The sequence below is a fragment of the Seriola dumerili genome, unplaced genomic scaffold (genome assembly GCF_002260705.1).
Source record: "Seriola dumerili isolate Sdu_G_001 unplaced genomic scaffold, Sdu_1.0 BDQW01000110.1, whole genome shotgun sequence".
Lineage (NCBI taxonomy): Eukaryota > Metazoa > Chordata > Actinopteri > Carangiformes > Carangidae > Seriola > Seriola dumerili.
In genome coordinates, this window is record NW_019174365.1 from 1398479 (window position 1) to 1419153 (window position 20675).

The 20675-nt window shown below is 40.3% G+C and overlaps 1 long non-coding RNA gene across 1 annotated transcript; it reads left to right on the top strand.

The window, feature by feature from the left end:
* The first annotated feature begins 402 nt into the window (after positions 1-402).
* LOC111223372 lies at positions 403-18479 on the top strand. The gene is made up of 4 exons (XR_002665172.1): positions 403-552; positions 762-875; positions 17995-18119; positions 18226-18479. It is a non-coding gene; the product is annotated as an uncharacterized LOC111223372 (long non-coding RNA).
* The last annotated feature ends 2196 nt before the right edge of the window (positions 18480-20675 follow it).

Below are 20675 nucleotides of genomic sequence, written 5' to 3' on the forward strand. Positions count from 1 at the left end.
AAATGAAGCAGGGGGCATCTCCATTGAAGAACTATAGAATTCCTGGAACAGCTCTCATCCCTAAACCCAGCCACCTGCTCACCCCCTATCTTCCCTTCAGTCCACCTCTTAATGCATTTTCAAATATCTATTTCACAAATGCTGAAGAGAGGCCAGACAAACAATTTGAATTTACACCTTAGTAAGTACATGCAAGGTTGAGTAGGGTCAGAGCTGAGCCATAAAGGAGACAAGCGTTGGGGCTTGTTGGGCTGGTGTGGAGTGTGTGTTGGCATACTGTCAGTGGTAACTATGAGCAGAGATTTTTCTGGGCAGAGGCAAGCAAGTGGGGGTCTGTGTATCTGAAGCAAAGCCAGCTCCATCCTCTCTGCCATGCTGAGATTAGGGAAGAAGAGAAGGCTTTCATATAACTGACTCTCCCTGTGGCATGACTGCGGAGAGGCAGCGAGAAAAAGGCAGACAGTCAGGCTGGATGGCTGGTTGGATGGATGGAAGAGGGAGGCGAGGGATTTAAGGAAATAACGTGAACTGGTGCAGAGGAAGAAAGTGAGAGTGAGTTCTCTTTTTTGTCTCTAACTGTACAAGGAGAGGTATGTACAGGGGGCTAGCAGTGTCCTCCAGGACTCCAGGATAATAGGTTGTGGAGAGCTGACAGACCTCATTCTCTCCCTCCGCCCCTTCTCTATCTGTGTTCCTTCTTTCTTCCAGCCAGTCTCTATCTTGCTCATTCACCCTCTCTCCCTTTCTTTCTATTTATCTAGCTCAGTTTCTATGGGAGCAGCCAGCCAGAGGAGCCTTGAAGTCGGAGAGAAGAAGGAAGGAGCAAAGCCAGGTGTGCAGCGGGAGCATGATGGGCCCAGAGGTCGGGCTGAGAGGTGAGGGACAGACACTGGAGTGTGTGACAAAAGGATGAGCTTCACTGCTAATGACTCCCACAGGGGAGACCAGCTGCTCAGTTTGCTAAGGCTTACACATGCACTGCTACTGTGTAGGATTGACTCGGCAGTGTGATAGAGCGTGCACATGAAAACACAAACTTTACAGGACTTGGACATCAGGAAACACCGCTGCACACAAAGCCCTCCACCCCACCCCCACGCCCTGTCCTCAATTTGCACTCTGCTGTCATGGGACATGATGCAGTCTCACTTATGAATTCAGATGTTACATTCCATCTACTGAGTAGTGTTTTTGTCCGTGGCTGTAAAAGGGATGTTTCGGCACAGTAAAGCATAATCAATAATACATTGGACAGTCATCTGTGTGATAGCGAGAGATTTCTAACAACCTCCCCAATGCTTAAACAAAGAGGAGCTCCACTGTATGGCAATGCATGTGAGCCCTCTAGTGTTAAACCCAGCACTAGTTTCATTTACTTGGAGCAGGATAAAATAACAGCGGCAAAGACGGGCTCAGTGCCATGTTTGTGTGCTTTTTTTCATAATGCTGTGCACTGTGTCAATTTGTTTGTTGTTTAGAATATCCCATGCATTTTTAGCTGAAAGACTGAATGTTTTTTTTCCTTAAATGTTACACACACAATTTGCAAATTGTAATTTACATCATCTTGGCTATAATGTAATTTAACTGACTGAAAAAACCTCAAGAAAAAAGCACATATTTACCTCCATTCATACAGTATTTGAAATGGGCATTTAAAATGACATAAAGTCCTTGATATTCAATTTACAAAATACCATTCAGGTGACATTTGCCTGCAGATTTTCACGAGAGAGAGAATGTCCATCGCTTTAGAAGGCATGAAAAACCTTCAAGGCCTGGACTCTATTTGGCGAATAATGTGATATTAAGTAGATGTGACATTTTAAAAGAGGCTTTAAAATCCAAGCATTGATCAAATGCAGGGTGACAAGCATCATAGCTCAGTTAATGGCTTTCTCAATGAGACTTTCCGAAGGTTCACTGATGGACTGTGGGTATGTCATGGCAAACTGCAGTGGGTTTTCCTATATCTGTATTTCCATTTACAATAAGTGGTCATTTAGCTATTGATTGTCATGTTTGTGTTTACATAAGCAATAGCTTAACACGTTGTACACAATCACACTCACTGCCAAGGGTCACAGTGATGCATCAACAGGGATGTTAATTCCATGGCTAAATGTCCTTTTAGATGTCCTCTCTGAGAAAATAGTTTACTCTCTATTAGAGAGTCTGTGATACACCTGAATGTTGATGTTATTCAAAAAGGAAGCTATTTAATAAGGGGAGCTGTGAGAGATACTGAATTGGGTTCATTGTATTATTGAGTCCATGCTGCTTCATATATGACTGACACGATCGATTGTACCATACTTAACATCTCAGCATTTGCCTATAGTCTGTTGATTCACATTATATATGCCTACAAGGCATTTGATGGATATGCAGTCTGATTTCCTTCATTCTATGCTTTGGGAGCCATCTTTGCATTCTGGAGAGTAAAGGACAAAGATGCTGCTGTACTATCACATAGGACATCTGGTCAAATGATTTTGTGCCAGATGTCCGTTGTCTAAGAGGGTCCTTTGTTACGAGTGGTTCTTGTACTACAGGCATCAGTAATGGTAGAGACAGAATTAAAACAAAGCATTGTATATCAGCAGTGTTCTTTTCTTTTTGAAAATAATTTACAGGCATTAGAAAAAGTTGTCAGTTGTTGACACCACTCTGCTTTATGTACACTAATCATGAAGCTACATCCAGCAGCCTGTTAGCTTAGCCAGCATAAAGCCTGGAAGCAGGGGAAAACAGCTAGCTTAGCTCTGTCAAAAGGTTAAAATATCAGCACATCTAAAGTTCATTAATGAACAAGTTTTACATGTTTCCTCTTTCTTGGCCAATTGCAGTGACTTCCCAGAGTCACTTTGGGCACAACCAGGCCAGGTGTTTACCCCAGTTTCCAGCCTAAGCTAAACTTATAACTTGCTAGTTGTATAGCTTTGTGAGAATGAATTTGAAAAGCGATTTCCCGAAATGTCTAACTATTCCTTTTTAATTTACTGTAGAGATCTATTCAGTTGCTCAGTTGTTTTGGTCTCAGTATTTAGGCATTTACTTTAACAGAGAGAAATTTCTGCTCATATTGAATGTTTGCTAACCCAGGCATATTTCAGATGGTCTCTGAGTAATGTATTATTTTAGTGAGTGCATTAAAATTTGAAGAGTATGACATGCGTAAGTCCAGAATTTGGTCTTGCAGATGATCGCTTTAAATGCAACTTGTTGCTCACTGATGTCAAATAATATTAAATCAGATTTCAAGTTACTGTACCGTGTTAAACGCTAGAGTAAGCAGAACATTTTGAGTACAGCACGGGCGTTTTTGCAGACATTGCATCCTCGCAAGTAGTCCACGTAAATGTGTGGCTCTAACAGCGGCCTATAGCAGGGTGAACCCATCAAGCCTGATCATTAATCAATTTTTGTCAAGAATGCATGTCGGTATGCATGCATACACAGTACCTGCATGCAGAAATGTGTGTTTATATGTGCATGTGCTGAGACACAGTATGTCCTTTCTAGTTTTTTTTTTTTTTTTTTCAGCAGTCAGTATAAATGAGTTTAAAAACAGGGAGGTAATTGATGGATTTGACTAAAAGGTCAGGATACAAGGGCATGGTGGGACTGCACTGGAAAAAGACTGTTTCACCTCTGAATGTCTCGGCTGCTGACATACAAATCAATCACTGTGACTGAATACTAAAAAACCATGCATGATGAATTTGCTCTCCTATCTAACGTTACTGTGGACAGTTTATTGTATTTCGTTTTAAATTATTTCAATTTTAAGAAGCACAGTGTAGGCTTGTGAAAATAAGTTAAATGTTGAGTCCATTATATATAAAATTTGATATATAGAAATACATATTCAGATCAGTGGGAAGCTTGGAATATCGGTTATACCTTGAAATATGTTATGGGAAATATTTTCCATGAACAATTAGAACTCATAACTACATTTCAAAGATGTCTGCTCATTGGATGGGTTTGTGGTCCCCACATATTTATTTGATTTTCATGCTGTCTGCTGTGTTTGAAGTCGGAAATGTTTCTTGTGGCGTTGACAATTTTACCATACTAACTTCATTTCTGTTGGCAACCAACATAAGAGTTGGCCAAATGGACATGCCAATTACTGGCATGTCCAGACCTCCTGCTCTGATTGGTTGGCGGGCAAATAAAACATTTTGTGTGCACTTTATGAAAGCCTAATAAGAGACAAAGAGGAAAACAGATGAAGCAGATTGCATGAGGGAGAGTAGGATAAAATGAGAAGAAATAATCCCTAACTGTGAAATCATCCATCTTTTGATACTCTGAATTTTGAAAAGGGATGCCCCCCCCTTCTTGCACACACAATCTCCCCACCAAATGTGGAGTCTCTCACACAGGCTTCAAAAATCAGTGAACTCCATCAGTGACTGGTGCGAGTTTGACTCTCAGCACAGTTTGTCTGGCCAACTGCCATGCTGTGTGAGTGTTGTCCTCGAGCTGCTGTGCGCTTGAGCTGCCCACATCCCTCTCCATCGAGACCGGCCTCCTCCTCTTCACTTCTTCGGACCACTGCTGGCAGTGGGACTGAGCACTCAGTGGATGTAGAGAGAGACATAACGTCTACAATTCCCCAACTCCCACCAGGAGAGTCACTCTAAGATTAATGAGTGTTGCGATGTCTGCTAGCTACATGCTTTGCCATCAAAAACTTGGACCAATAGATGCAAAATAACTTCAAGGGATGCGGGCGGTTTTGTTGAATTTTTTGGATGGAGTTTTTTTTTTTTTTTTTTTTTTCAAGCTATGTCTAAAAAAACATCACTGCATGGATATCACTGAAGAAAGTGCTCCGTATTCATTTGATTTATATAAAACATGAAAACCTATATATGCTCTGTCTTAGGACATTTCAGCGGAACCCTAACAGGCTGGATAGGGTAAAGAAATAATGAGCAGCAGCTGGAATACTACACTGCCACAGATAAGGGTTGCTGGTTTATTTCTTTTCCCAAAGCAATCTTGTAACACTGAATGTCTTTCTTTATTTTCTTTTTTTATTCCAAGGCTTCGTATGAAAGCTGCCTTATTAGGCATGTAGACAAAAGAAACACATTTCATTTTGTCAGGAAGTCATCCGGACAGACAAGTCTGTGGCAGGAAATGAAATGAAATAGGAAGGAGTGGCAGGAGTGAGTGGCTGGGGTGACATTTACTGTGATTAGGGTTTGTAGTGGTGAATGCGATTCTGCCATCTTTGTTTCGTACTCCTCTGTGATCCCTCACGTTTAACTTTCCCTGCTGCATGCACATGTTCATGACCTTTTGTGTCCTTGTATGAAATCCATAAATTAGATGAAAAAAGGAATTGAATTCATGCACACAGGTGCAGTACGAAACAGTACAACTGGAGAGGAGACTGTAGCCAGGTGCCACCATTTCTGTAAAAAAAAAAAAAGGAATGTAAAAATTTCCCTCAGGTGTGTGATCCTGATAAATTTTTACTAAATGTAGACTCATGAATATGAATATACACACACAACTTCATTATGAGGATGTCTACGTGTTTGCCTCTGCATATGCACTTCCACACCTGCTTGTCTGCAGGTTTGCGGCACAGTGCGACCATTTTTCGGTCTCTTCCAGCTACATCCAGAGTTCCCCTCCATCAAGGGCATAATGGTGCGATCCGTCGGCTGATAATGGCCGTGTGATCCACAGGTCGACCAGCCCGGTGCCCGAGCAGAACAGCCTCTCTCATGGCCCATTACAGTCTGCTTAATGACCACACTGATGACCCAAACTCTGTGGCAGGCTGTCCTCACTCTGCCTGTTTAAAACAACATTTCACTCCCCTCGTATTCAGCTGCTTCTCTGGCTGATGAATACAGAATGTTGGATTTGGTTAGGCTCTTCATTGTCCAGTCATGAAAAGTAAGACTTTTGGAGATTCTTCATTCATTGTAACTCTGTCCTTATGCTGAAAAAATAGTGTAGGACATTGAGTACTGGCTAAACATTGATAGAGTGTTCACCCGTGCAGGGGCATGAAAGCCTCTACATGGAATTGGTGTAATCTTAATAAAATAAAGCGTAATAATATTTAATAGAATAAGTATAATATAATAGAATTAGCAATAGGACGCCATCCAGCTTACTCTCATGAAAAATGTCATGATGGTTTCACAAATACAGTCCTACTACTGCAAATAATAAAACCTTCATTCACCTAATGTAAGAAAATAAAGTAAAATCCATATTGGAAAGTAAGACAATGTAAACGTACCCGGTAAGACTTTAATTAAAAACTAGAAGTTGTGCCTGTTGCTACAGTATCAGAGCTCATGAGGCTGTCCTTGTTAAATAAATGCGAGGAGAGCAGCTTTGTTCTCTAGGAAACGTAAGTGTGTTTGGAGTTACAGGAGTTAAGCAGTGCCGGTGAAGTTATATTTCAGTTTGATATACAGCACTTGTGTGATCACTGTTCCAAAAGTTAAACATATCCCCACAGAAATGAAGAAATTATGATGGAGTTACATGTCAGCAATGAGCATGAGCTGCACTCAAGGAAAAGTGTCGTGTGTCAGATGAAAGAGCAGTAACTGAATGAAAACTAAGCCTGTCTATAATTAACTCTCCATCGATGCTGTACTAGCAAGTGTATGGTGGTTTACTTGCCAAATAACAACAACATTTTAATGGCAAATAACATCTCAGTTGTGTCCCCGAGTCACCTGATCCAGAACGAGTAGGTACTGACAACAAGTCTTTTTTTTTTTTTTTTTAAAGCCCCATAATTAAGCATCTGGCAAAGCAGACCCCATAATCCTCAGTCTCCACACACATAGCCACTCTCACACACATACACTCACTGTCACTTCCCCTGCTGCTATGCTTGTTTTGATGTCCCGAAGACTTATTATGTGAGCGAGCGATGTGATGACTGTTTTGCACAGAGGTGGCTTCATGCAGCCAAAGCAAACGAACAAAGATGCAACAAATGGATGTATGTACTATATGCCTGACGGATGCTTGCATTATATTACATGATACTCTATGTGTGTCTCCAGACCTGGCTCACACACACATATACTGTACACACAGATGGATGTAAGGGGGGGGGGGAGAAAAATCCTTATGTCTGCTCAGGCAGGACATTTCAGACATGTTGAGAGCAGTGTGATGTTCAGTAATTATATCCAGCCTGTGGGACTGAGGGAGGCACAAAGGATGCTCACGTTTTCTTAAAAACAATATCCACATTGGAACTCTGCCTTGTGTCACATTTTAAACCTCAGAAGTCTTAATTTGTGGCCATGGACTGTTGAACAAGTGAAGTGCGGTATGCAGAGTATTAGACTCCTTTTCTTTGGCATAATAAGTGATAACGTAAATTAGCCATGGCCCTACGTGTTTGCTTAACATTAATTAGAGTTATCTTAACAAATGTGTACTTTACATCTGAAAAACACAGTGGTAATTATTTTGCTGCTCTTGGAAGACTCTCCTCGTTCAACTAAGAGATTTTGAAGCATGCAACAGTGAAGGAGTCCCAATTTTTTTTTTTTGCTCTTCCTTGGCCATTTCCAATTTTCCTCACCCCCTGTCTCTCCCTCTCTCATTCCTGGGCTGTTATGATATGCGGCCATGTTGTACACTGACTGGAAATGACTGATGATCTCTCTGAATGAGTAATACAATCAGAGCCATGGGGCATCGGAGTGGGGAGAGAGAGGAGGAATAGATCAGCCGGAGATATGGGACTGAATCTGGGTATCTTAATTTAGTGGGCCATAATTAAAAATCTGTTTGCCAGTTTTTCCTCTCTCTGCTCCGCAGTCCCACCTCCCCTTGACAATTAAAGATTTAATCACCATCTGCAAAAAGGGGCTGGGAAAGTATGTCTGACCTAAAACTCAAAATGCAAGATGATGCTGTTGAGGGACAACATTTGGAGAACTTGGACACTGTTTATTTGCTGTCCATTTTCATCCAAGTATGAATCTATTTACTGACATAATTACTGATATAATGAGCCACTGGAAGCAGGCACTTGTGACAGTGTTTGCTTTTTGTATTTTAATTGTGTTACTTGCCAAAACATGAGAAGCAGATCTGAGCTTTTAGTGAACCTTTCTGGTAAATACAAGCATAAATACCTTGTTGCAAAAAATTAGGAAGCACCATTTAACAAAACCTGGGATCATTACTTATGCATTTCAGAGTAAAAAATAAAGTGATCGCTCTATATTGTTGGTTAGGTTTTAAAAGCCTGACATCATTCTACATTCAAATTCTGCAGTAGCACATTTTGTCTGTCCAACAGACCAATCTGTACACAACAACTTGAATATCAAATACGCTTCTGTAGTCTGTGCTGGGAACACTGTGTTCCACATCCAGCTCCAACTTCTTTTCCCCTCTCTCTTTCTGAATGCATCTAGAGACTGACAGCAAACCTTGAAACAAAACATCACACAAACACAGCAATTCCTTTCTAAAATTTTCAACTCCCTGAGTGTTCATGCAAACGGTAATCATTTTTCTTTGGACTTCAGCCCTCCCATAAGAAAAAGGAAAAAAAAGAAAGGAAAGTGTTTTTTTTTATTTGTGGAATGGAAATGTTAGTCAGCCTGTTGCAATCTTGTGCACTTTTTTCAATGTCATCAACCTCCTGGATCGTGGACTATTATTTTCTTGTTATTGAGTTGCTCTTTCTGATCCTTATCACCAGTCATTGTTCTTTTGGATAAATGTGCTCAAGAAACCAGTGGAAATCATTTTAGTTGATATGTACTTGAAATCAAATGTTATTCCCAGTGATCCCCGGTCATTCATTTCTGCTGTGTGACTGCCTAGACACCTTTCAGAGGATAAAGGAACTGGAAATCTTAGATTTTGCAAAGTGTTTTATAGTCAAAGGTTGCTTGTTCAAATTTAAAGTAGGAAGCACTGTGATTTTAGTAAGAATAATTTGGGGACATTTTTGATTTATATTCTCTCTACCAGTAGTAGTCTAGTAGGGTAACTTTTCTTAATTTAGCAGAAGTCCAGCCTGAAGTCTATCCTGGTTGATTTGATTCCTTTATCTACCTTAATAAAATGAGGATTAGTGAATAAACAAGTTTTATTTTTGAAGGCAGCCACTGGATTTACTGTTGATAAGGAAAGATTGTCCTGTATTAGTCACATATTGGGGGAAATTTGCAACAATTTGTTCTGGGTTTTACTTTAATTGTTTTTGTTTAGTTAGCAAAAGTGGCCATAGGTGCTTGGTTAAGCATGATGCTGTGGCATGGAAGCGTTTTTGAGTCCAACCAGGAACTCATGTACAGAAATTGCCATGAAATTGGTGCAGACATTCATGTCCCCCGCAAGGATAAACTGTGATAACTTTAATGAACCTTTTCCTCTAGCACCACCATCAGGATAAAATGTTATATATGTAAAAAATGTAAATGTATGTAAATGTATCCACTAATGTGGTTTGTGACTAAATAACTTCAAAACTAACAACATTCCCATCAGCCTCAGTTGTACTTTTGTGTATATTTGTGTTAAGTGCTATATAGCTAGTGTTAACATCCTTACATGCTAAAGTATGACATGGTAAATACATGGTGATCATGGTAAACATACCTGCTGAACATCAGCATGCTAACATTGTAAGTGTGACCATGTTAGCGTGCGGACATTAGCTCAAAGTGCTGCTGTACTCAGAGCCACTAGCCTGTGCGGACACCTAGTCATATTTACATTCAGAGGGAGAAGTCCTACACGAGGCATCATTACCCATGTCAATTTTTGTGAGCTTGCTTGTGAGCAAAAGGTTTCTGAGAAATATTCTGAATCTTAATACATGTAACATGAAAAATTGAACTGGCCCACCTGCTGGCATTGTAAGGTGTTCCACAGTTGCTCCAATGCAGAAAACATCTTTTGAACTCATACACTACAAGGTCATACATGATTACACACCAATGTACTCACAGGTGGGCAACTGCAAGTTGGCAAAAAGGCTCTTTGCAAGGAACTAGATATGCTTCTCTTCACAAAGCGGACTTGACCCAGTGTGGCACTGTGAGACAAAATAAGCCTCATCCTTTATCAAGTGTGTGGAAGAGAAAGTAAGAAATCATAAAGAAAATAACAGGATATACTTGTGTATTTTGTGTAATTTGAAGAAATCAATAGGGACATTTCATATTTGCTCAGACCTCCCATTTTTGCGCTTTGAGTGTAGAGCAAACTAAATCTCCCTGTAAAAGATGACTTTATCTCAGACTTACCACTGTCTGTAATTAAGTCACAAAGTAGAACTGTCTGGAGTTATCTGTGGGGAGAAGGTGGGCAGGGAAACTTTGAGACAGTGACATATCATGAATTACAACTCAGTCTATTTCCTGGCCAACTCTTATCAGGTTCAGAGACCTGTTCTAAAGGGGAGCTTTAGTTTTGTGTATCAGGCCAGTGCTTAATGGAATTGATGGCTCTGTATCAACTTTGGGCCAGCGGGGGTTTGGGGGGGGGGGGGGTTGGAGCTGGAGCTGGTTGGACTCAGAGGGGCTGTGCCAAAAAAAACAAAGTCTCCTCAGCCACTTTGACTGAGGTTGCTGATATCAGTTTTGGAGTTAAGTGCCTAAATTATGTGGTTTATGACTGTTTGACAGATAATTTTGCTGGAACATTACTGTTTTGTTTCTAACATGTTTGGTGTTGGAAAATAGCTACCTTCTGAGCGGTGGCCATAATGGCCTCGGAGGAAAGATAAATGGAGAAATGAGATGATGAACAAAGAAGATCGATGTGGCAGTAGCTGCAGGGATAGACAATAAAAGGAAAGAAACACAAGAGAGGGCCTCTTTCTTTTTTATTACCTTTGATTCCAAACCAAAAATGTACTGAACTCCAGGTATTAATGAAGGGTGGTATGTTGTCAGCCATGCTGACCTGTTGACTTCACTTGCAAGGAGGAGGTCGGATAGGGTAAAGAGAGGCAAATTATATCCCCGATCCAGCCACACACGGAGGTCTTCCTGATGCCTTGCATAAAACTCTCATAAATGTTTGATTTTGTTTACTGGGTAGCATAGTATGAAAAACAACTCTCATCAAACTGAGTAAGCCGTGCCTGCGCTGAGAGCTTCAGGATAGGCTTCCAGTTGCACTCTGTTGACAAGAAGAATGAGGAGATGTCAGGAAACAATGAAGAATGATGGAAAGGTGGTTTTGCTTGAGGAACTGGGTTTTTCTGAAAGTGTTAAAGACAATATGAGTCTGGAAGAAAAGTAATTACATTCATGAAACAAACCGGTGAATCTGTGTAGGTTTAGTTTTTGCCCTGACAGAATACCTAGCCCCAGGTGGTCTGGAGTGAGGTATTATAGTAAATGTCTTTCTCTCTTTTATAAAATTACACATTATTCTTTTCTCTAAATAAGCATTATTGGCACATGTAGAGTACTGATTTGACAAGATAAAAGCTTTTGCCGTGGGGCATCAAATTCCTGTCAGCTGACTGGAAATGTGTTAAAAAGTGTGTGTCACCTACATTGTATAGAGTCCAAGGATGCCAAACATTCAAACCAGATTGATCTCAGAACTGGGGCATGGATGATTTACAAAAAAAAAAAAAGAAAAGGAAAAAAGAAGTGCAGTGCAGCTATGGGATTTTGCAAGGCAAAATATATGTATTTAAAGGAGAGAGGGATCAATTATACATCACAGATTAAATATTTCACTATGTCTGGAGGAGATGGGATGGTTCATTTTGTAGTCGATCTAACCTGAAGAAAAATTCACCATGTTTTTTTTCTAATTTCTTTTGACTTTCTTGCAATGTCTGTGCCGCTGAACAGCACGCAAACGAAGCACACGATTTATAACTTTACTTCTCTGTCTGTTCAAAATTACTTGAATAGCTCCGGCTGTCTGGCAGCTAGATATTGGAAGAATAAAGTTCGATAAAGTGCAACATTTTCTGTGATTTCAATGTCAGCAAAAACACAGTAAACTGTGAAATCTGAAAAGCACTTGCCCTGAGATCTAGCAGTTAAGTCCCTCAGCTGCAGTGCCTCTGGCAGTGTGGAGCAGCTCTACAGTGCAGGATGTGGCTCCAAATCGAGAAAAAAAAAATGCTTATAAATCAATAAATAAAATGAGTAGGAAAGGTCAAAATGCACACACAATTGAAACAAAACTGAACAGAGTTATATAAACACACTAGCATTACTGATATGAAGGCGAATTGGTGCAATTAAATGGGACCTGAGTACTGATTAGTAAGTCTAACTTTTTATTATCTAATAACTTTGGGTAATGGCCTTGCACTAAAAAAGAAACACTTGTTTGTTGCTGCAACAGAGTGAAGCACTTGAAGTTATTGTAGTTATCACTGAGACAGCTGTTGTAACTGCTACACTGTTTATTCTGTTGTAATTAGATTGTGTTGTTTATTAAGAAAACTGCATGCTTGTGAAGGAAAAACCTGTTGGGTTATGTAGATCACAAACATGTTTTGCAATCAGAAAACTCATTTGTGTAACATCCATTCAAACGGAGGTCTCTCTTCATATTATATTTGAGTTATTGACTAAGCTGCCAGTCGATAGGAGATTTTATTAGGTCAAGACGGAATCTGGGAAGTATCATACAAATAAAACAACTCAATTAAAAGAATAATCTGTATAGTGTGTGTCTGTCTGTCTCTCTCTCTCTCTTTCTCTCTCTCTCTCTCAACCTCAACCAAAGATGTCTAGTGATCACCATTTGTCGCTGCTGGCCTTAAACCCAGACTGAGCTTCTGCTGAAGCTCTCTCATTGTCAGTGCCTGCATTCCCATGTCCACTGTAGTGGCCTATTTAAATTATTTTTCTCTTCCTCCTCTTCCTAGGCTCTAGCTACAGGAGAAAGTTTATTGAGCAAGTTAGTGGAAAATGTCAAAAAACAGAACAAAACCTTTGAATAAATCCAGCACATTAACGTAGAATCAATGAATCTACATTGTTATCTTAAATCAGTTGGAAAAGTTCAACACCTTTTAAAAATTAAACAGTGATACGTGCATATGCACACACTTGCAGAAATTTTGGACAAATGCTTGCAGAGTAAGGATTCATTTATTTTTTATATTGATGTTGGCTGACTTTTGTAGATGCCTAAATACTACTCAGTTGGACTTACTGCGGTGCGGTGGACTGGGTTAACCAGAGCTGAGTTGCCAAAAATGTCAAAAAAACACAGACTGCAGCCAATACTCAGTGTTTCTATGGCGCGTTTATGACTGATACAAAGCCCTGATATGAGCCTATTACATTTGAAAGGTTTCTGTTTAGCAATTGACTCTCGAATCTTGTGTGCATGTGTAGGGCTCGTATTGCATTCAGACTTGCATCCAAAAAAGACACAATATCCCGACGAGATATCAGATTTCCTGACCAACTGGCTCACCTCTATGCTCTTATCTTACATGCTGATAAAATAAACACTGGCAGACTTATTATTTATAAGAAAGCAAAATCTCCAGTCACAACAAAAGAACAGACAGATTCAATGAGAGGTTCGCTGAAAAGTGGCCCTCAAATATCATTTTCTATTCTTCATTGGTTAGAGCGGCCGTACTTGTAACTACATTTACCACTGTGAGGAAAAAGTCACTCAGTCCAGGCAAAAGCATGTATGGTAATATGATATAAATGCTATAATTTAACATCTAATGGCTTGCTATTGTTAGCCAACATTACATGTTTTGCCATGCATCAGGTGTAATATGTAAAAGACAGGTAAAGTCATGTACTAATCTTGTTCACATGTCACATACTTGATGTTATTCACAGACATCACTGAGCCATGCCCACAACTGTGTTCCTACCCACGAGTACACCAAGACCGCACATCACTTTTATTTATTTATTTTTTATCATCAATGAGGCAAAATAATTGTTTGAACAAACTACCCAAACTACTTGATGCATTATAAAAAATTAAACACAAGCACTTAACCAAGCTGTGCCAAGCGAGGACATTCACCACCAGCCATTAAGCTTTCAGATTCTGCCAAACAACACTAACAAGCAGACTGACTCCCATAGACCACATGGTCCAGCCAGCTGTGATGGTGTAGATATTCTAGTGCTTTGATAACATCACTCACTTTTTGTGCAGCACCTTAGTGATTTAGTGATTTTAATGGAAGAATTCCTACAAGGAGAAACAATGATAGATGTAAGATTGAATACTGATGTTATAATAGAATCAATTCAAGCTGAATGCACTTAACGCTAAGTGGTAAGTTCTGCTGTAAAGTCTTTTTTTGTAGCCAAATATCTTGCGAGTCAGCACTAGCCCCAGGAGAGCATGAAGAGCTGGATACTGTCACCCTCATAATGCTTCGTGGAAGGCCAAGTGAAAGACAAACAGCATAACGTGTCAAATGTACAAGGATTGGTTTTGTTTGGGAGCCCTAAGGCATGGCTGCTAGGCCCGAGTTGAGTGTGTCATGCTCGGATTCCACTCAAATTGAGACTATTACATGCGTTACTGAAGGAGCTACCTTGTGCCTGTGTGTGGTGTAGTAAAGTGCTGATTTGAGACCTACAGTATGTCATCAGTAAATCATATTCACAAAACAAAATAATACTTTAAACTTCTCCACATTGAAATATCTAAAAATGACTAGACCTGCTAATCTGCTTACATTATCCCAAATGTTTCCAGTACTATTCAAGCCTAGAGAAATTTGTGATTTTAATCATGGTAACAGTCCGTTTCATATGGCCTGTCAATGGCGTCATATCCTCTATATGTATGCGTTGCACTGCGTTTGCCTGGCAGAAGCATTCAAATTTGAGTTGAACGTCTGGATCATAAGTCATCAGAGGAACAATTGAAACACAGTTTAGCAGTCTCGGCTCCCAACCCTTCGCTGACGTCCCGTGTCCACCGCGGAGCGTTGGCGAAACGCTGACTTTTAATTTCAAACTGCTTTATTTATCATGTTTTTTTTTTTTTTTACCAGTTATAATCACTGGGTGCGTTTGTTTCGAAGAGGATCCTATTGACTTTGGTGATCCACTGACTTTTCCTCTAGCGCCACCATGAGGTTAACATTTATGTATCTTGAAAACTTCTCGTTCGATTGCCAACACGTTTGGTACACATATTCATGTTCCCATCAGGATGAATTGTAACAACTTCGGTCATCCCATAACCTTACAACAATGAAAGCCTGTGTCTGTTTGTTTGCCACGTGTCTTCAGAGATCTGGCCAGTAAGCCAAACTGGATTCTGGGATTTTTCTTTGTTGCCTTTTAAAACTTCTTCACAGTGACATTTTGACCTGTTGTCACTATATTAGTCAAACAGGAGACACTCAAGTGGAAACACAGGCCCAACCTCACAGTACAGTGGGCGTGCTGTCACACAACACAACACAACACACGGGGAGCGCGGGAGCACCACAGGGTTGGCGCTTCCATCTTCGAGCAGAGGTGTGTTGCCAAGGCCTGAGTTGGCAGATAGACTGCTGCCCAGAGTATACAGAGTTGTTGCTTGTTGTTGTTGTTGTTGTTTTTTTTTGTTGTTGACTACCACCTCCTTTCTTGATTCAGGCAAACACTGGAACTTGACAGTGTGGGCGCATGAACCAGCAAATGATATCTACCGGGGTTTGGACTGGAATATTGTCAATCAGAGTGAGCAAGAAAGAAGAGCATGCTGTGCGAGTGCACATCCTCATGTCTGAGCTTGTATGTCTTGATATATACACAGTATACTGCTCATGTTTTTGCTTGTGTGTGTGTCAATATATACAATATTCACAGGGTGTATGCATCGTCCACGTAAAAAGCTTTTGCGGATAGTGTCTAGTTGTGACGTTCCTCACTGCAGTATTTACTTTGGAGAGTAAAACATTTATATGAAGCCTCTCGATGAGGAGCCAGGGAGGGAAAGCGAGAGAGAAGGAGGGGGGAGAGGGAGGGCCTGGGCATCCTGACCTGCAATGAACTGTTACCTCCCGTTGAGCTTTCATTTCATGGTTAAATGTGAAGTTAATGGCTGGTTTACATGGTGGTGGCTTCAGTGTCTCTGACTCAAGCCTCCTTTAGTCCCTGTGGCTTTAAAAAGAAAAAAAAAGAAAAAAGAATACAGCCTTCTCCAAGCAGCACAGCAAACAACAGACTTCTTGTTTAGAGGGTAGGTTTAGAACACTCACTACAATATGAACAAACAACACAATCACTGAATAAGCTTTGTATTTAATGAAAATATGACAAATGATTCTTGCCAGGATGCAATAGCATGACAAAGATGCACCTCCTTGTACATCTGGCATCCTCAGTGCTTTGTAAACATCAGCAATCGTTTAATCGTACTAAAAGTTCATGGATTTTGTAGATCGCTTTTAATTGCAGAGGAGAAAATGCTGAAATGACTCATTTCGCTGTGTAAGAAGAGAAATACAGTAAACGAGTACACAAAGATGATGTAAAAGGAAATGCTGAAAGTGATCGGAGCCTTTGAGAAGCTCCAGGAAAAAAAAAAAAAAAAACACAGCTCAACTCTAGGGAGAATTTTTTTTAAAACCATGCTTGGAAAACATGATCTTTGAAGTACAATGAATAAAATATCCGTGTTCCACAGTTTGTAGAGTTTACAGGTCTGAGCATTAAAGCAAGAGCCTGACCTGTACCTGCTTCTTTAAAGGAATAGTTTGACATTTTGCGAAATGCTTAGCTGATCAATACACTCCAGTAGCTGGTCAGCTTAGCTTAACAGAAAGACTGGAAAAACACGGTGAAACAAATAGCCTGGTTCTTTCAAAAGGTGACACAAACCTCCTAACAGTGCCTCTCAAACTCACTAATTAACACACTGTATCTCGTTTGTTCAGCCAAAGTGTACCAGCGACACTTTTACTGCCATTTTACTGCTCCTAGTAGTATGACTCCCAGTGTTAATTAGTGAGCTTTAAAAGTGCTGGTTGGCAGATTTTGTTATCTTTGGACAGAGGCATGCTTGCTGTTTAACCCGTTTACAGTGTTTGGGCAAAGCAAAATTTAACCAGCTGCTGTATGTAACCTTACATTTAACATGTATTAGAATTATATCACATGACTTTTTGGCAGAAAGCTCCATCTCCTTCAATGTCATATCATCATAGTACAATTGTATTTTTTTTTTTTTTTTTTTTTTTTTTTTTTAAATCTCCCCATAAATGTAATAGCATATGGGTCTTTATGAGCAATTCTCTAGACTACAAAGAGAGATATCTGAGGCAATTTCTACTCAAACAGTTATTGTTAACTGTTAAAAATGAGCTTTATAAGTTACCGGTTGTCAATTATCAGACATCCTCAAACACACACGCCAAATACATCAGGTGCACGGTCTCTAATGGCGCAAAAAACATCATTTGACATTCTGATTTTAACCTAGCAGCACCTTCTGCTTTGCTCTGTGGTGAGTTTTCAAATGTTCATTTCTGAGTTAGTAAACCTTTTTTATGTGCATTTACTAAGCTGTGTTGCCTCGGTGAGCTATTGTGTTCCTGCCCCTCTCTTGTGGTATTTGGCTATTTCACTTTGAGATACAAAAATACAGTTAGAAGTAAGAATTCAGCAGCAGACTCCAACCACTGGTGGAGTTTCAGGCGCAGTTTATTTTTGACTTTTGGACACACATTTCTTAAAATAAACAATCTGACATCTTATAATATAATATCCCATACAATATCATAATGTATATCTTAGCTCTGCACAGAATAATCCGTGGCAGTCCACCAGCACAGAACACAAATGGCTTATAATAGCCAATAAGCCATTCCTCTTTTCTGTATGTGATTTGTGGCGATAACACAAACTGCAGCCAACTACCAGCACATGGCACTGCGGTGTCTCATAATAATAAACCATCTGCTGTACCTGTTAGTCAATATCAACTCATCTCTGCCTTTTCCCAATATGGCAACTCAGAACTTCTTTTCCCGTCTTAACTTTACAGGTCAAACTGATGAAATCCAGAACAATGTTTGCAGAGGTAACATCCAGGGGTCGTATGAGGACAAATATTCCCACAAAGAAGAAGAATTTCCAGAATCATTGGGGAACTTTAGATGTTCCCCTTTAGTAGGTTTTTTTTTTTTTTTTTTACTTCATTCTTTATTGACTGTTTGCTTGCCAGGCTAATGCAACACATCTCTCTCACTTTCTGTGTCTCTGCCTTGTGTTACAGGTCTGACTTGCAACACATGGAAGCAGGGTAACCTGACAAGAGCCGAGGGCGCTGCGCCTTAAAGAGCTTTACGTACACCGAAGAAATCCAGAGAGAGAAACCCCTGCCTCTCATCCTTGCCGTCTCAGCCGGGACGAGGTGTGAAGAGCCGAGGGAGCTGTGCAACAACATGGTCTGAACCCAACCCGACCTGGACATGTAGAAATCTATTTCCTAATTGCACGAAATCAATTAAATCAATGGCTCCACTTTCATCACATTGCTCTTCATTTATACATCCACCAATGGTAATGGGATCCGCCCCCCCACTGTGAATCTTTTAATCACTCCCCACATACTGTAGTCACCCTATGTAGAGCGGATGTGTCAGCTTTTTAAAAGTAACCTAAAAAGATTTATTCCAATGAGTTTCATCAGTGAAGAGGGCAGCGGCTTCGGCACGAAAATTAGCGGTGAGATTGCAGTGAGAATATGGTTTTGAGCAGGAATATCCATTATGGATACATCTGATTTAGGGAAATGGAATTGTGGAGTTCTGCATCTGGGAAGTACACATATCAACCAGACAATGGTAGAGGGGGAAAAAAAAAAAAAAAAAGTCAGAAACAATGTGATAAGGGCATGGACAGAGGCGGTGAAAACCAGGGGCAGGAAAAAGGTTAATTTGACAAATAATTGGAGAGAGGTACAGCTACAGGCAGCGTTATTGCATTGAAACAGTGGTGGTTAGATTAAAGGCAGGTATTTTAAATTGGTTGCCAAATATCCACTGCTAAATCAAAGAGGACAGTAGGTATCTGGACCAAATTATTTCAACAAGGACACTGACATCCATTGTACCTACAGTTTCATTTCTTTCCCAACACGAGGAGAGCACTCCCCTGAATATGAGAGGACAGGATCCTGAATTAGATATGGAGAATTAATAATTGATGGAGCCACAGTCGCACACATGCCCCAACACGCACGCTCGCAGGCTCGCATACGGTATATGAGCAAGAATCTGCATCCGAAAGGTCAAGAGGGAGTTAAGGTTTTCTCCTTGTCAGTTGTTACATATGGTCAAATTAAATATGGAGCTTCCCAGAGGGAGAGGGCTCGATATAAAGCTCACTGCAGCAGGGGACTGAATTGGCCACTCTAAAAGAAATGATGTAAGCACCGGGAAATAGCCCTTCTGCATGATGACTAATGATAAAGAGACCCACACATAAAATCAATCTGGAGATTTGAAACTGCCAATAAACTAACATTAGAGAGCAGAAAATAAAATAAGCAAGTGAAAAGGTCAAATATGTTTTAAATATGGAACCTCGGAGCAGGCCATTCCTGCATATGACGAATGCCACTCCAAGGCCTCAGGTTTATCCGTCATACAGATCATAAATCCCTCCACCTGGTGAGCGTGTGTTTGGCGCAGCTGTGATTTAGGTCGCCATGGTTTACCCAGCTCTGCATATAATAACTTGCCTTAAAGAGCTTTACGTACACCGAAGAAATCCAGAGAGAGAAGCCCCTGCCTCTCATCCTTGTCATCTCAGCCGGGACGAGGTGTGACTGATTGCGCGGACTTGATCGACTACTTTGCATGACGTACAATCAGATAAAATGGCCATCACTTGAGCTCTATCACACCATAAATCACCACTGAGATATGGAGGAATATGTATTCTCTTTGTCCATAAATCATGGTTATCCCTCATCTAAGAGTCAATTATCTAAAGCGCAACAAATGGCTCGGCAATAACCTTGAAGATAGGGGATACATGCAAGGAGGCAAGCCTGCGGGGTTGTCAAATCTTGTCTATTTTGTAACCACTGGCCACAACAGTGCATTTTTTTAAAAGTTGCACGAAGATGGATTTATGGAGACTTGAAAATATTCTGAAAAAGTTTTATTTGATATGACCTATCAGGGTCTGATGTTTTATTGACTGTACGTTTGCCTGGGTGAGAAATTTATGTCACATTTGATGAGTAAATGGTTACTATTTCATCCTGAAGCTCTTGTAATGATGGCACAGTGTTTTATTTTCTCAGCAGGGACTTTGTAAAGGAACAACTCACATTAGATGAAGGCATCCAGTGATCAGAGGCCACCCTTGGATGTTGTAATCCTGATCTGTACTTCAAAGACAAACGCATCTTGTTTTGTAATTCGGCTTCATCTCTCGTTAGTGCAGTACAGAAAAGAAACGAGGCATATCACAGTATAGATTTTATTTCTGCGTCTTAGTGATTCTCATAATTGCAAACATATGAAAGGGGTCACAGGAAAAGAGGCCGTCTTTGTTCTGTTTCACTACATTTGATTCATTTGAACTTCCCAGCGTATGTATGTTACAGTACAAGCCCACTGACAGTCCCTGGCAATAATTGGGTGCTTCAGGCTTAGTAACTTCACACATGCAGAGATCGCATATCGCCACTCCACGCATTCCGATTGTGAC